The sequence below is a fragment of the Orcinus orca genome, chromosome 15 (assembly GCF_937001465.1).
Source record: "Orcinus orca chromosome 15, mOrcOrc1.1, whole genome shotgun sequence".
Taxonomy (NCBI): domain Eukaryota; kingdom Metazoa; phylum Chordata; class Mammalia; order Artiodactyla; family Delphinidae; genus Orcinus; species Orcinus orca.
Genome location: NC_064573.1, coordinates 81,195,037 through 81,213,418, shown reverse-complemented (window position 1 = coordinate 81,213,418; position 18,382 = coordinate 81,195,037).

The following is an 18,382-nucleotide window of genomic DNA, read 5'->3' as shown; positions in this document are numbered from 1 at the left end:
ACATTTCAATTATTTTTTTGTTGTTATAATGAAGCAATGATCATCTCTGCATAAAACCATCTTTGTTCACATCTCTTGTTATTTCTTTAGTCATTTCCTAGAAGAATTACTGAGTCATCATTTTCAAGTCTTGTTACTTATTACCAAGTGACTTTCCAGAAAGCCAGTATGCACTCCCACCAGCATGCGTAAGATAAGTCCCTCTTTAAAAACAATTCAGTTTGGTAGGTGGAAATTGTATCTCTTTGATTTGATTTGCGTTTCCTTGATTACTAGTGAGGTTGAACTCTTCTCTCACGCACTCATTAGTCAGTTGTAGACCCATGAGTAAGCATCACAGAGAGCAGCTTGTCCTTCCTGCTGGCACTTACTTCTCTCTTGCTTTCACTCACTGTCTCTGTTGATTTTGAGTTTCAATCTGGACCCAGATAATTTAGGAGTGCATCAGCAAGGAGAAATTTTTTCATATTCAACATACCCAGGAGGACTTGGGTCTTAATGAAGAGTTGGGTCCCCATTTTGCCCCCTGCCCCCTCTTCTCACCCTCAGCCACACTGTGTAGCTCCCTCAGAATTACCCCACCTCAGAGCAAAGGTCAGATTTCAAGATTTCTCAGACCATTCTAGAGACAGTATAGTTTTATTCAGGAAGTAACTGAGCTAGAGTGCTGCTTTCTCTTCCCAAGAAACTTCCGTTCCTTTTGTTCTCAGGGGAGGTGAGACGGGGATGGGGCCAGGAATAAGAACCTGGTGTTCACAGCCCCTTGGCTGAGGCTGCCTGAGTTCCCCCTACCGAGCTTTGTGACAGGGACCCCACCCTCCTCCCGTCTTTGAGGAGCCCTTTGATCCCTCGAGTTAGGGAGGAATGCACTGTCATTTCCGATGGGTTGTGTAACCCTCTCTTCTGCCTGGAGCATGAGAAGCACAGAAGGTGCAGCAGCCCTGAGAGAGGCAGGTGCCAGCGGGTTAGTCACGTGCACCCTCAGAGTCCTGGAGGAGTTTGCACAAGAGTTCCTCGATTCAGCTCCAGCCTGAAATGCTGTCCGACAGGTGTGTTCACTTTGGGTTCAATCCTGCACCGCACTCACCCCGTCCTACCTGCTGTTCCTGGACCACCAAACGCTTCCTGCCAGGCTCCACATTGGGTTGTTCTCTTGCTGCCATCAGAGAACTTAGGAATCTCTCTTCTATGGACTCTCTCTCCTCTGCCAAGCTCCAGCTTTTAGCCCCCGCGTCCCCCATCCTCACCTCCACTTAGATCTTCCACTCAGGTTGTTGGACATTCAGTTCTGTCAGGTGTTCCCTGCATGGAGCCAGAGGGGACTTTGAATCACTCCAGGCAGGGGAAGTGGAAAAAAGCAGAAATTTGGCCTGAGGACTGGACAGTAAGACCAATAAGACCTTTCCTCAGCCTCTTGATGTAACTCCTTTGTGTTTTTACATCAAAATCGTGTCTTTGACTCTATTCCCTACTTGGAGTCGTGTTACAGAAGGCTCCGTTCTGTTAAACTAGCCTATCTGAGCCCCAGTACATGGGTGGGGATGTTCCACACCGTGAAAATGTTGGCACTTATGAAGGGACAGTAATTATGAAAGGCATCAGAAAGCCAAAAACGGCACTCTGCTTGTGCTGGTAGGGTTTCAGAAGCATCATCTTTGAGTAGAGTAGCAGTTAGGATTTGGGAAACAAAGGTGTAGAGGTCATGCTTCTGACCCTTATGGGGTCATAACAATATAAAGTTGGACTGCAGGCCAAACAAGTGGTCACCCACAATGCTGTATGAATTCAGAGGAGGGAGTACCGCTAGATCCCACGCAGCCAGGAAGGCTTCGAAGAGGCAGCTCTTCAAGCTGGACCTTAAAGGCAAGATGTAAGACTTGAAAAGTGGCCTCGTGGAAGAGGACATTCCAGCAGGGGGTAAGGAACAAGCTAAAACATAGAGGTAGAAACGCAGTTGGCACGTTTGGGAATTGCGAGATCATTCTAGCTGCTCCAGAACACATGTGCAGAGTACTGTTATCCATCAGGGTTCCACCAGAGAAACAACCAGTAGGTGATATATAGTAAGAGATTTATTGCGAGCAGTTGGCTTCTGTGATGGCGGGGGCTGTCCAGGAAAATCTGAAATCCATAGGGCAGGCTATCAGGAAGGGCAGATTGGAAGGAAACTGTCACACAGGAAGTGGAGCTGCTCTCCATGGGCAGAATTTCTTCTTCAAGGTAGCCTCAGCCTTGCTCTTAAGGTCTTTCAACTGATTAGATCAAGCCTACCCAAATTATCTAGAATAAATTCATTTACTTAAAGTCAGCTGATTTTTTTTCAGCTTTATTGAGGTATAATTGACAAATTGTTAGGTATTTAAAGTGTACATCATGATGATTTGATTACTATATGCATTGTGAAAGGATTCCTTCCCATGTAGTTAATTAATACATCCATCTCACGCACACACACACAAACACACACACACAGACACACACACACTATATATATATATATATATATATGGTGTGTGAGAGAATATTTGTTTTACTCCCTTTCCAAATTTCAGTTACATAATAGTTATCATCTATAGTTACCATGTCATACATTAGATCCTCACAGTTTACTCATATTATAACTGAAAGTTTATACTCTTTTACCAACCTCTCACACCCCCTCATCCCCAGACCCTGGCAACCATTTTTCTACTCCCTGTTTCTTTGAGTTTGACTTTCTTTTTTTTTTTAGATTCCACATATAAGTGATATCACACAGTATTTGTCTTTCCCTACCTGGTTTATTTCATTTAGCATAATGCCCTGAAGGTCCATCCATATTGTTGAAAATTGCAGGATTTCCTTCTTTCTTGTGGCTGGATACTATTCCAGTGTGTGTGTGTGTGTGTGTGTGTGTGTGTGGGCGTGCGTGTGCGCACCACATCTTCTTTATTCATTCATCCATTGACAGACACTTAGGTTGTTTCTTTATCTTGGCTGTTGCGAATAATGCTGCAATGAACATGGGAGTGCAAGAGTCTATATCCTGTTTTCATTTCCCTTGGATATATACCCAGAAATGGAGTTGCTGGATCATACAGTAGTTCTATTTTGAATTTTTTGAGGAGCCTTCATACTGTTTTCCATAGTGGCTGCACCAATTTACACTCCCACCTACACTGCACCAGGGTCCCCTTTTCTCCATATCCTCACCAACGCTCGTTATCTCTTGTCATTTTGATGACAGCCATTCTAACCGTTGTGAGGTTAAATCTCATTGTGGTTTTGATTTACATTTCCCTGATGTGAGTGATTTTGAGTGCCTTTTCATATATTGTGGTGGCCATTTGTATGCCTTCTTTGGAAAATGTTTATTCACTTCCTCTGTTCATTTTTATTTTTATTTATTTATTTTTTTTTTGCGGTACGCGGGCCTCCCACTGCTGTGGCCTCTCCCGCTGCGGAGCACAGTCTCCAGACGCGCAGGCCCAGCGGCCATGGCCCACAGGCCCAGCCGCTCCGCGGCACATGGGATCCTCCCGCACCGGGGCACGAACCCGCGTCCCCTGCATCGGCAGGCGGACTCCCAACCACTGCGCCACCAGGGAAGCCCTGTTCATTTTTAAATTGGGTTGTTTGGTTTTTTGCTATTGAGTTGTGTAAGTTCTTTATTTATTTTGAACATTACCCCTTATCAGATATATGACTTACAGATATTTTCTCCCATTCTGTAGCTTGCCTTTTCATTTTGTTGATGGTTTGCTTTTCTGTGCAGAAGCTTTTTAGTTTGATGTAGTCCCACTTGTCTATTTTTGCTTTTGCTTTTGGTGTCAAGTCCAAAAAATCATTGCCAAGACCAAAATGTCAAAGAGATAACCCCCTATGGTTTCTTCTAGGAGTTTTACAGTTTCAGTTCTTAAATTTAATTATTTAATCCATTTTGAGTTGATTTTTGTGTATGGTGTAAGATAGGGGTCCAGTTTCATTCTTTTGCATGTGGCTGTTCAGTTTTCCCAATACCATTTATTGAACAAACTACCCTTTCCCTATCGTATATTCTTTACTACTTTATTGTAAATTAATTGACCATTTATGCATGGGTTTATGTCTGGGCTCTCTATGCTGTTCCACTGATCTATGTGTCTGTTTTTATGCCAATACCATACTGTTTTGATTGTTATAGCTTTGTAATATAATTTGAAATTAGGACATGTGATGTCTCCAGTAAAGTCAACTGATTATGAATGTTAATCACATCTACAAAATACTTTCACAGCAACAATTGATGTTTGATTGAATAACTTGAGACTGTAATCTAGCCAAGGTGACACATAAAACTGACCATCACAGCTACCAATCATAATGAAAATGGAAAGAGAGAATTGGGTCAACATGATTTTTCAAGGCATGAGACTGACATACATGAGTAAATTTATTACTACCTCCCCATGGAATCAGATTCCCATTATCTTTACCTATTCCCAGATTCTCTAACTGGTGTCTCTTTAATGGAAACTTAAGATTCAGAGAGGGAAATTAGGTTTATCATGAACCCCCTTTAGAGATGAAACCTCATTTTTCTAAGGCTAAATCGAGATAGGTTAGTTAATTGGTACAGGTTCCAGCCTACCCACGTTTCCAGCAGACAGCATCAATAAGTACTCAGTCCAAGAATTCTGGGCTAAGGAAGAAGACTGTTTTGAACCTTTTCTCTCTCCTCTCTTTCCAACTCTATCCATCACTGAAACTGGAGGATATGTTTCCAGAGGGTAAGAATAATGTTTGAAGGTCTTTGTTTCTCCTTCCATACCTGCCACCCTTCCTCACAAGTCTAAGGTAGACCTCTGAACCCCAGCAGGTCAAATCTCCAGCTGAAGCCAAATGAATCAAGCATAGGTGGGAAGTTACTTGTGCTAGACCTACCCTGGTTAGAAGATAATTCAGGATTCCCAAGCTCAGGATTAGCAGTGAGCCAGCTTGCCCATTGATGGGGTGGTTGTACAAAAAAAAGAAACTCTAACTTTTTGGTCCGATATGGAGCTTAAGGGAAAGATCTGAGCAAGGACTCCATCCTTCTGTGACTTGGGGATTGAATTGTGCATGACTCTGAGCTTTTCCCTTTAAGAGCTCAGTGCTATCAAACCCCTAGAGCTACAGGTGACCCTGAGGAGCAGGAGAACAGAAAGGAAGTTTCTACTAAAGGTTTAGATTCTGTGCACCTGGGCTTCTGAGAGCCAGTTTCACCCACTTCAGTGGCCTCAAGAGCAGAAAAATGACAGAATCAGGCCAACAAACTCCTTCTGACAGTTACATCTCCCTTCCTAGAAGAAAGAGGAGGAAAATAAGAAACAAGTGGCAATGCTTTCCAGATCTAGAATGTAAAAAGTAACCAATAGGGAATGTGAGATTGTTTGGCGACCAGGAACTTGGGGCCTCTGCCTGAGCCCTGCTCCATCTGGAATCACTCTTGGAGGCTTAACCAAGGGGGCTGAATAGGGTGGAGCGGCCAGAACCCCGAGCACCTAGTGTAGCGAGTTGAATTAGCAGGATAGAGAGAACAGGTGGAAGGTGGGCTCACTAAACTGGTGGGGCAAAGCAGGGCAATATGGCAAGGATCAAAAGGAGGTGGACCACTACTGTTGATACGAATGTAAAATGGGGCAGCCTCTATGGAAAACAGGATAGAGGCTCCTAAAACAATTAAAAATAGAACTACCATATGATCCAGCAATCCTACTTCTGGGGATATGTCCAAAAGAATTGAAAATGGGATCTCGAAGAGATTGGCACACCCATGTTCATTGCAACATTATTCACAATAGCCAGGAGGTGGAGGAAACCTACATGTCCATCAACAGATGAACAGGTCAAGAAAATGTGGTCTATCCATACAATGGAATGTTTTTCAGCCTTTAAAAAACATAAGGAAATTCTGGGGACTTCCCTGGTGGTCCAGTGGTTAAGAATCTTCCTGCCAATGCAGGGGACACGGGTTTGAGCCCCGGTCCAGGGAGATCCCACATGCCGCAGAGCAACTAAGCCTGTGCGCCGCAACTACTGAGCCCACGCACCTAGAGCCCGTGCTCCACAGCAAGAGAAGCCACTGCAGTGAGAAGCCTGCACGCAACAACAAAGACCCAACGCAGCCAAAAATAAATAAATAAATAAATGTATTTTAAAAAAACATAAGGAAATTCTCATACCTGCTACAATGTATGTGAACCTTGAGGACATTATGCTAAGTGAGATATGCGAGTCATAAAAAGACAAGTACTGCATGATTCCAATTATATGAGGTATATAAAGTAGTCAAACTCTTAGAAACAGAAAGCAGAATGGTAGTGGCCAGGGGCTGTGGGGGAAGGGAAAGAGGGGCAGTGTTGTTCAATGAGTATAGAATTTCGGTCTTGCAGGATGAAAATGTTTTAGAGATCTGTTGTACGACAATGTGCACCTAGTTAATACTACTGGACTGTGCACTTGAAAATAGTTATGATGGTAAACCATTTTACCATGCTTTTTACCACAATTAACAAAACAAAAAAGAAGAGGGAGGGCACTGTACAATCCAATACACATGCCAAAGGTTAGCTCAGTAACGAAACTTGGGGTGAAAGCCTTTCTGCTGTGTAGCAGACCCCACACATGTGGCATGGCAGGCTCCCCTGTCACATCTCATCAGACCACCTGGCCCACCCTAGAACACAGTATCTGGAAGACCCAAAACATCTTCATACGCACTGGTCATTTTCCATGATACCACAAATTGAGTTTTTTCTTCTAATATTTTTGCAAATTTTGTTATATACTTCAATAACAATAGTAATAACTAGCATTTATTGAAAACTTACACAAAGGAATTACATTGTGTATGATGAGCAAGGTGAAAATGAACTATAGTCAAAACCACCTCCGAAAGTCTCTTCAATTGCTAACAAAGTGCAATATATATGATTTAGTGTAAACAACTCTCCCATACAGTATTTCTCAAGCAAACTAAAGCATAAGAATTATTGGGGTAGCTCAGAGGAAAGACCAAAAGGAAAGTTTATAAGCAGATGTCTGGGCATTCACACCATTCTGCCTTTACGATAACTGAAATATTCCCAATGGGGGATGGGGGTGGGGGTGAGTGAAAAATTCCTGCTGACCTGCAGGTTTTACTTGATTCTCTCTTAATACTAAGGCTCTATCAAAAGCCTGACAGGGCTTCCCTGGTGGCGCAGTGATTGAGAGTCCGCCTGCCGATGCAGGGGACACGGGTTCGTGCCCCGGTCCAGGAAGATCTCACATGCCGCGGAGCGGCTGGGCCTGTGAGCCATGGCCGCTGAGCCTGCGCGTCCGGAGCCTGTGCTCCGCAGCGGGAGAGGCCACAACAGTGAGAGGCCCGCGTACCACAAAAAAAAAAAAAAGAAATGTCATCAGCCAAGTCCCCTGCAGTGCCAGACCCCATGGCAATGCTGGCTTCAGCTTTCTTCCAGGTAGGAGCAGCCTTCTCAGTCTGAAATTGGGGGTGGGACCTGACTTACACGAAGATGAATTCTCTACAGTGCAAACCAGACAGTTTGTTTACAGGCACCTGCAGTGTGAAATTTGGCAGCTTTAAATCAATTTTGGAAGCAGTCCAAATTTTGGAAGCAGTCTCATCAATTTTGGAAGCAGAGGAAAAAACAAACAGAGCTAAGTGTTTTGGGAAGAGAGAGAAAGTGAAATCCTCATCTTTGATTTTACCTGGGAAGCCTAACATTGTAAACTACTTATAAGATGGACTGTAGGGGAAAGGGAAACAATGAGGATTTCAGCTTTTTCTGTGTGGTTTTACTTATTTAAAAAATATAAGTAACTACATAGCAAGAAAAATGAAGTAACCAGAGCTACATATATCTTTGTGGATAAACCTAAAAAAAAAAAAAAACTCATTAGTGGTAAGTAAAAAAAGCAAGATGCAAGACATGCACAGAATTGGTGAGGTTTATGTAAATTGTTTTTGGATCTATATATCTGTAGTCAAAATATAAAAATATGCATGAGAATGACAAACTTCAAGTTCAGGGTGGAGGTTATCTCTGGGAAAGCAAGGTGGAGAGTGAGTTCAAGGAGCTCACAAAGAACTCCCATGGTACAAATCATGTATTTCTTACACTGGATGGTGGGTATATATTATATTATTATTGTACTTTTTTTTATATGTCGAGCATGTTTCTTTAAAAGGGAGAGGGGGATATGGAGCCTCTGTATCCTCAATTATGTTAATGATGTGTTTGTTGTTATGAGATTAAACCAAATGTTTTGTTTTAAAAGGGCTGGATCTTAAGGTGAACCTAAGACAAATGTGTGTCTCTCAACAGCTGTACCAGGCGTTGTGCTCTGCACTTCGCATTCAGGAAATCTACATGAGGTAGATTCTGTTATCCGCATTTGACCAGTGAGGAACTAGGGACATTGGTTAAGTAGTTTGTCTAAGAGCATGCTTTCCTTACCAGGTGGCTGCAGTTCTCCGAATTTGTTTCCCCACAATTTGTGAAAGGTGGTATTTTGAAGACCTGTGATAACATGGAATCATGTAGCTAGAACAGGGCGAATCACAAGTTAAAACATCCCTGGGGAATTCCCTGGCAGTCCAGTGGTTGGGACTCTGAGCTTGCACTGCAGAGGGCACGGGTTCGATCCCTGGTCAGGGAACTAAGATCCTGTATGCCACGCGGCTCGGCCAAAAAAAAAAAAAAAGTCCCTACTGTCTGACGTCTACAAAGTAACCTCTGAGAGTATCATTAGCCTAAATCTGGGTCTAATGCACTAAGCCCTTTCCCTTCCTTCCCCAGCCCAGTGCTCTTTTGTAATTGACATTCATTTGCCTGCTGTCAGGTATCTTTCACTCCCAGTGCCTACAGGCCCCTGACCTTGGGGGACTGGGAGAGCCAGTACCTAACTTTTCTTAGATTTCCACTGACTTCTCAAGTTTTTTTGTTTGTTTTTAATTTTTTGGCCGCACCACGCGACATGTGGAATCTTAGTTCCCCCACCAGGGATGGAACCCACGCCCCCTGCAGTGGAAGCTCGGAGTCTCAACCACTGGACTGCCAGGGGAGTCCCAACAAGTTTTTATTCTTGGTTACAGTGGGCTCCACGTGCACGTCTTACTTTATATCCCTTTTTCTGTGCACGTGGCGTTAGTTGGGCAATCATAATGCCTTTCTACCGTTATGGTTGGTACGGAGGAGAGTAATCAAACTCTCAATTCTAAACTTCGGTAAGATAAGGTCAGCAGCATGTGTGGTATCGGTATGGCACCCGCAAGGGAAAATGACTCTCGGTGGCTCACATTGTTTTGGGGCTTGTTTGTGTTGCCGTGCAGTTGTAATGGAAAACGAATAAAAATAAAAATCCCGGGGCCCATTTTGGCCAGCGCTTGGGAATCTAATCCCACTGTCTTGGCAGAATTCCAGCTCAGGTCACTGCATTCTGCTGGCGGCAGCCTCCCTGTGCAGTTTTCAGTGGATGTAGCTTTCTGCTATGCCTCTTTCTCAGCTGTCTGTGCAGTGAATTAATCAGCTGTCCCTTCCCCACCCTGAGGAGGGTGTAGTTCTGCGAGCCTCAGAATGATCCACTAGTGGGATCCTACCACAGCGGGAGTAGGAACTGATCTGGGACCAGCCACAGAGATATTTGCTACAATCAAGATCTATGTGCATGTGTCTTTCTCTGAGTGCATTTATGCAGTCATTGAATCAGACTCCTAACACGAAGTTTTTTCAGCAATCATCTAGCTTCTTTCCAAAACTGTGTGCATATATTCCCTCCATTTGTTTTGTGGCCCTTTGTTATGCAAATTTAAATATTCCTTTATCTGAAGTACTTAGAAATTTATCTCCCTTCCACACATGTTTGCTTTTGTTGCTTCTTTTGTTTTACAAATTTTTTTCTACTGTTTAACTCTCTTTCCCATAAGAAATTGATTGCATTTCATGGTGTGAGGAATAGCTCCAATCTAATTCTTCTCCATACAAATAATCTTCTATTCCCAACACTGTTTATTGAATAGTGATTTCTAATTGTATTACTTCAGCAAATGACTTAACCTCTCAGAATTAGCTGTGTCTGGAAAAATAGAGATGATAATGGTAACCTATCAGATGGGCTTGTCCTAAGGATGGAGTGAGACAACACATGCTTGGCAAATATGTGTCAAGTAAATGATGTCTTCCTTTTTGTCTTCTTTCCTTCCTTTTTATCTACATTGGCCTTTTTTTTCTTTTCATGTGGGATCTTAGTTCCCTGACCTGGGATAGAACCAGCGCACCCTGCATTGGGAGCACCAGGGAAATCCAGCCTATTTTTTTCTAACCGACCCAAAGGTTGTCTATGCCAGGTTTTATATTAGGAAGGTACTAAGTAGAAAGGTTGGGGGAAGTGAGGAGAGGGTGAAGGCACTTTTCTTGAAAAGACCCATCCTAACAACACATGTACTTTCTTTGCTTTCGAGTCACCAGACTGTTTCTGCAGCTACCTCTCTGCCCAGTCAGAGAATCCTCTTAGAGGCTGTTCTTCTGAGGCCTCAAAATGCCCCCCTCTCCAAGCTGCCATGTCAGATCTCCGGGGGAAATCTGATTTTTGAGGACAAAGCTCTATGTGTGGGTTGTTTTATTTTGGGGGTAAGATGGGGGTAGGAGTTGGCCATGGGTTGGCATTCCGGGAAGAGGGAGGACTCTGCTGTCCTCTGATGAGTCATGGAAGAGAAACGCCTAATGTTTGCAAACAACTCCGGCCAAGCCTCTGCTTTCTTGTACTCCACCCATCCCCCATCTATGCAGATTGGACCCACCTGAGAAGTTTCTAACGTTAAACTTGAAGAGTAAAGCAGAGGCCCTATGTTCTACCACCCTTTGAGATGGAAAGCAGCTAAGAGAAGGAGAGGCAGTTGTCTTGTACCTCTGGACTCCAGCAAGTGAGACACAAGACAGGACCTTACAATGAGTTTATCGGTCTCCAGGACACGATCTGGGTGGTGCAGGACGACTAATTGAGCCAGCAGGGCTGTCCCCAAGGGACATGCGTGAGAGCATGTCCCCAAGGGGCCTGCGTGAGAGCACTCCCAATCAGCCCCACCTCGCAGAGGCGTGGGAGGAGGAGAGAAGCCACTGGTGGGAGAAGGGAGCAAAAGGGATTGTGGGAAAGAAGGCAAAGGCTAGGAAGAGGGGAAAGATGAAGGCTGAGCAGGCTGGAGAGGGACAGGAGCGGCCGGGGTGTGCTGGGAGAGGACCACTGCCTCAGCCTCGGCAGCCTGCTGGAGCCAGATGGGGCTCATGATGCATCCTCCCAGATGGCACGGATCAGCCTTGTCAGACATGCTTTCCTCAGGATACACAGTGTCCCCCACCCTCCCCCTCTCCAAAATCAGGAGAGAATCACAAGGTGACTTGGGAGGGCAGCCAACCTCCTGGGATCTTTTGTGAACTATCAGGTTAACTACAGCAGGATCACAGTAGGAGACCTAAACATGCCTCTGTCACCTCCACCCCACCCCCCCTTTTTTTTCCTATTGTGGGACATCAAGGGAGTGAGTTGGTCAGCTTGGGAACAAAGATCCTATTCTAGGAATTTGTCCACTGCAACTCTATCCACTGCATTCACAGTCCTTGGATTTCTGCCCGTCGTCGGAAACTCTACCTGCTCACTGTGCTACCACTACTGCTAGAGCAACACCCTGGCACCTGGCAGGGAAGGGGGAACTCATCATTTAAAATTAAAAATCGCATTTAATCACTGTTCATTTTTCTACCGGGTTCAGGAGGCCCTGTCATCTCTGCATTTTAAGCATTTTGCTGTTTAAGGTCTGACTACCTTGGTGGCGGGGCGGGGTGAGGAAGGAGGGCAGTGGAGGAGAACTTTTGAAATCTTTCCACAAAAATCAAAGAACAAACCGACTGGAGGGAAAAAATAGCTGCTATATTTAAACTACATTATCCCATCAGGGAGCTATGGTTTTGAAAACCATTCCACAGTACTTTGTTTGGCACTGTGCTGTATGGGTTTCTCTTCTTTAATTTTTTTTTTTAAATGGCAACTTTTTTTTCCCCCCAGAGCAGTAATAGCAAAGGAAGTGAAGGGCCTCATTAATTGATGGCGGTAGACAGACATGTACTGAGCACCTGCCACATGGGCCACACTGTGCTAGGCACTGGGGACACAAATAAGGGACACTCAAAGTCCTTAAAGCAAATAATTATCACACGTTCATTCATCACTGTGCATATATCCTAAATGCATATGATCCCTGCTCTCCTGGAGTTTATAATCAGGTGAGTAAGTGCTAGTGATGAGCGCGGTAGAAGAGTACTCTTTGGGTCTGTCTCCTTTGCTCTTCCTCCTGCTCTGAATGCTGTTGTCTCAGCTCTGAATATGCAAACGGATGTATATTATTCACGGCTCACTTCTCCGAGGGAGGGTCGCCCCAGCCCCCACCCCCACCCCCACCCCTGTCATTCTCACAGGAGTCCAAGCCCCAGTCAAATGGCAAAGTCAGGTAGAGAGCTGGGTGTAGGAGTCTGGACATACAAATGGGTGTGTCATCAATATTTTGGTGGCGTTTAAACCAGTGGGCCTAAGGCAAAATCCAGATAGAGAAGAAGGCTAAGTCCTCAGTGGTAGGACACTGCACATTTCAGGTTGAGTAGGAGATGGGGAGGTGTGTGAAAAGAAGGCTGTAAAGGATCAGCCAGAGAAGTCAGAAGTAAACCTGAGTTACTGTAGTAGAGCTGAGTGATATCCATAGTGCTGCGTGGGACACAGAAGAAGGAGCAAGTAATTTTCTGGGTGGTGAGGAAGGAAGTGATGGAGCGGGTCCTTATCAGGGAAGGCTTCCCAAATGGGGTAGGATTTGAGCCTTCATTTTGAAGGCTGATTAAGCATTCACCAGGCATATCCAAGCAGGAACCTCTGAGCAGAGATGCAGAGGAACAGGTAATGATCCACTGTGGCAGGAGCTTAGAATCGGAGGGGAGGTTGTGGTGGATATAGGGCAGATGAAACTGAAAGCTGCAATGGAATAATCTAGGGCATCTCCAAACAAGGTTTCCAGTGCTCCATGCTAGTTACCTCCGCTTCCTCCAAGTCTGTTAGATCTTTGACTTTTCTTGGTGAAGTACACATCTTTGGTTTTGCTAGCCCAACATCCGTTCCCCCCCTTCTGGTAACAGCACCAGGACCTTCCTCTGGGGTATTGTTTTTCAGGGTGTGGGTCCTGAAGTTGCAGCATTGACATCACGTGGCAACTTGTTAGAAATGCAAATTCTTGGTCTCCATCCCAGACCTACTGAATGAGAATTCTGGAGGTAGGGACCCCGCAGTCTGTTTTCACAAGACACCCAGGTGATGTTGATGCATGCCAAAGTTTGAAAACCACTGCTTTGGGGACCCACTTCTCCCCCCACTCTCTGTCCATGAAGTTCAGGTAGAGCTGACCACAATCCCTGCTTCCAGGGGTGGACACATGACCCAGAGAAAATATTAGCCCTTTCCTTCCATTGAGATTGCTAAACTTGGTGGACTGTAAACTGGAGATGCTGGGGGTCATATCTGCTACCACCTGGAGAGAACTCACAAGACTGTAAAAAGCAAAGCAAAACAGAGTTTTGCTTTGAGATTCTCAGTTACTTTATCTGAGCACCTGGATCAAGCTGTTCTGAATTTGGAGTCTATTCCCCAATAAGTCCTTTTTTTTATAAGCATAAGCTAATAAGTTGGTCTTTTGACACTTAGCCATCAAAAGAATGCTTATCAATGGGAGAGGGCCAAATTCTGGAAAAGACATTCTGTTAAGTTTAGCAGATTCTCAGATGTTAAACTTATAGTTTGTGGGCATGTAGAAAAAGTGGTGGTCACTAGGTACTGACATGTGATCAGTAACACAAGCCATGCCAAACGGGACACATGTCTGTGAAAAGATCACTAGAATATGGACTGCTGTAGACAATTTACTTAGATCTTAGCAACACATTCGACAGAGTCCTCTCGTTAAGTTCTTATGGACCAGTAGAGAAATGTAGGCTAGATAATAATACAGTGGACCAACATCTCATAATTACCTTAAGACACTTTAATTTATGTATGGTCAGGCCACTCAAGATGGCTGTTCTCTTGCTCTCTGTACATCTCCTGCCTGACCAGTGCCAGCTTCACCTATACCCTACACACATGACTGACCTTCCTATGTACTTGCCTCAGCTAGTGATATCTTATCAAAGGGTTGGTGAGGGGCATGCCCCTCTGCTGGTTTCCCTGGTAACTAATGAGCCAACCTGACGTCAATCTCCCATTCCCCTGGGGAGCAAAGACTGCCACCATGTCCTGCCCGCAGTGGGGTTCTCGCTCCAGGACCTCGCTTCAGACGTGTAAGCTCCCCTATCCATCAAACCGTTGATGTCTCTGTTGCTAACTTGGCTCTTTCTTTGGTCTTGAAGCTGGACAAGTGCAGGCCTTGTAGGCCTGTAAGGGGGCCGCCCAACAATTTACAGAACAAAGAATGTAAATACTGCAGGCGATTTTGCCTGGCATTCGACTCAACAAGCATGTGTTCCGGAGTCAGTAAGAGACAGCAGATGTGAGTAAGTTGGATAGCCTTAATTCCCACTTACCTTTCAGTGTAAACACCTTACTGTGCCAGTTCTGAGTCTAGTTCGTAAATATGTATTTTTCATATATCATGATCCTTAAGTCACGCTGACTACATCAGGTGCTCAACCAAAAGAATGACCTGTATAATAATGTGTCATGGGAGGTAAGGAGGCAAGAGACTGCATTATAAGATTTTTACTTTCCTGACTTTGGGACCTGTAGTCAAGTTGATTTATAGCAGTTGACAGAAGTCATGCTTATCAAATTTGTGTGTAACCCAAGTTCGGGCATATGGCTAAAACATCACTTGAAGACTCCAGAAGACCACAGCGGACTGCAAAGATGGGCCAAAGTGAACAGGAGAACACTCCATTACAGTCAGAGTTCAGTGCCTGGGTTAAAAAGAATCAACAGTGCAAGTAGACGATGGGAAGATTAAATGACTGCAGTTTATATATACAGGACTCATTTTTGAACTGATAACACAAATCAGCAATGTGCAGGGGGAAGCATTGAAACAAAGGTGCACAGTGATAACTCCACCGCAAGATCCTTTCCAGACTTCTGTCTTCAGTGTTGGGTGTCTCTGCGACTGGACGACAAGGATGCTGAGGGGTTGCAGACTCCCGCTATACAAGGCACAGCTCAGAGACAGAGCTGTTCTTTTTAGCAGAGAAAAGAGACTCTTAAAAAGTACAATAAATATCTTGAAGTACTGGAAGAGATCACACACAGAGGAGGGATTAAACTTATTCAGAGTTATTCCAAAGGGCTAAACAAGAACCAATGTATAGGAGAAGTTGTTAGTGGGAGGTGGATTCAGCCCAGAATGAGATGGCTTTAATGATTAGAGCTGTCCAAATATGGAACAGACTGCCTTTTACCATCTCCATTGCCTTACAGGAGGGTTGTAGAGCGTTGGGAAGTTAGCATGTCATTCTTTTCTACTGGGCCTTTTCTATCTACCTAGCTTTTTAAACCAGCCTGCCTACTACCAGATAATATCCTCCTTTATTAATTCCTTTGAGGTTCTTTGATCAACTCATCCATCTTTCTGAATCACAGTTTCTCTTTTTTCCTCTCCCTGTTCCCAACCGACTGAAAATAGCTACAATCCTTGGTGAAAAATAGAGTACAGTTGACCCCTGAACAACAGGGGGCTTAGAGGCGCCCACCCTCCATGAGGTTGAAAGTCCGAGTTGGCCCACATACACAGTTCCTCCACATCTGTAGTTCCAAATCCGAGGATTCAACCAACCACAGGCAGATCATACAGTACTTCAGTATTCATTATAGAAAAAAATATGCATGGGAGTGGACCCACACAGTTCAAACCTGTGTTGTTCAAGGGTCAACTGTATTTCTAAAACCCATTCTTACTTTGTTTAACCTTATTAACAAGAAGCATGTGTATAAAATACATTGAGCATAAGTCTATTTCTACATAAGAGTAAATCTTTCTGCCTTTGGGAGGCTATGTTTTGCTAAATTTTGGCAACCTCTAAATAACAGGTTTCACCCCAATGTTCATTGCAGCACTATTTACCATAGCCAGGTCATGGAAGCAACCTAAATGTCTATCGACTGATGAATTGATAAAGAAGGTGTAGTACATATATACAATGGGATATTAGCCATAAAAAGGAATGAAATTGGGTCATTTGTAAAGATGTGGGTGGACCTAGAGACTGTCATACAGAGGGAAGTAAGTCAGAAAAACAAATATCATATATTGCATATATGTGGAATATAGAAAAATGGTACAGATGAACCATTGAAAGGCAAACATAGAGATACAGATGTAGAAAACAAACGTATGGACACCAAGGGGGGAAGGAGGGTGGGATGAACTGGGAGATTGGGATTGACATATATACACTAATATGTATAAAGTAGATAACTAATGAGAACCTGCTGTATAGCACAGGGAACTCTACTCAGTGGTCTATGGTGACCTAGATGGGAAGCAAATCCAAAAAAGAGGGGATATATGTATACGTAGAGCTGATTCACTTCACTGTACAGCAGAAACTAACAGAACATTGTAAAGCAACTATACCTCAATTTAAAAAGAAAAACCACGGTGACATTATAAAAATAAATAAATAAATAAATAAATAAACAACAGGTTTCAGAGACACCAATGGGTTGAGGAACCAAGGGCATAATTAGCATGTGATACAGAAGGGGCCAGTCCCAGGCTGTAAAGCACACTGTTTCAGTTTAAGGGAATACAGACCATCCCTGACTTATGATGGTTTGACCTACAATTTTTCAACTTCAAGATGGTGCGAAAGCGATACACATTCAGTAGAAACTGAATTTTGATCTTTTCCCAGGCTATCAATACGCAGTACCATCCTCTCTTAAGATGCTGGGCAGCGGCAGCGAGCTGCAGCTCCCAATCAGCTGTGCAGATCACAAGGGTAAACACTGATACACTTAAAACCATTCTGTTTTTCACTTTAAATAAATTACATGAGATATTCAGTACTTTATTATAAAATAGGTATTGTGTTAGATGATTTTGCCCAACTGTAGGCTAATGTGTGCTGAGCACATTGAAGGTAGGCTAGACTAAGCTATGAAGCTCAGTAGGTTAGGTGTCTTACGTACATTTTCGAATTATGATATTTTCAACTTATGATGGGTTTATCAGGCCGTAATCCCATGGTACATTGAGGAATACCTGCATTCCAATCTCCAGGAAATAGCAGATTTGCAAAGAACAGTCTGGTAACACGACCAATGTGAACTTAGACATTACTTGTCTCTGAGAAACCTATAATGCTGCCTCACTTTGTTTTTTGTTTGTCTGCTTTTAATATTTGTCTGCGCTGGGTCTTAGTTGCGGCACGCAGGAACTTCGGTGCCGCATGCGGGATCTTTGGTTGCAGCATGTGGGATCTAGTTCCCTGACCAGGGATCGAACCCAGGCCCCCTGCATTGGGAGTGCTGAGTCTTAGCCACTGGACCACCAGGGAAGTCCCTGTTTGTTCGTTTTAAGCCTAACCTTCACAGCCATTCACATGAGGCAAGTAGTTCAGAGGCCTTCTGGTTTACATCACATACTGGAAATCAATAAACTTGAGTTCAGCAAAAATTTGCTGGGGTCCTCTCAAAGCCAGGCCCTTTGCAAGTCACTGATAGATCAGGGATGGTGGGGCTCTTTCATTCACTCAAATAGTAGGCATTCAATAAATGATGAGTGTATACCAGGGGACTCCTATATCCTGAAGATGGACAAGCTAGACAAGACATGCTGTTCTCATGGAGCTTACATCCTAGTAGGGGGAGACAGGCAGTAAACAGCTAAGCAAAAAATACAACATCAGAGATAAGTGCTGTGAAGAAAATAAAACAATAATGTGATAGCGAGGGTGACTGGGGAGGGTAGCCCTTTTAGTCAAGACATCTCTGAGGAGGTAACATGTACGCTGAAATCTGAACAATAACAAGGAGCTCGAAGATCTGGGGAAGAGCATTCAGTACAAAAGCACAGATCAGGAACCTCCCAAGAAGCTCAAGAAGCAGAAGCACTTACAACCCCAAGCAGAGACCAAGCCACAGAACGGAGATCCAAAGTCAAATGCTCAAGATAATTTCCAGGCTGAGAAAGGTAACAATCCTCCTGCCTGGAGTGCTTTTACACTCGCTGGGGTGAGGCAGAAGAGTTGGTAAGAAGTGGTGCAGGGGCTTCCCTGGTGGCGCAGTGGTTGGGAGTCCGCCTGCCGATGCGGGGGACACGGCTTCGTGCCCCGGTCCGGGAGGATCCCGCATGCCGCGGAGC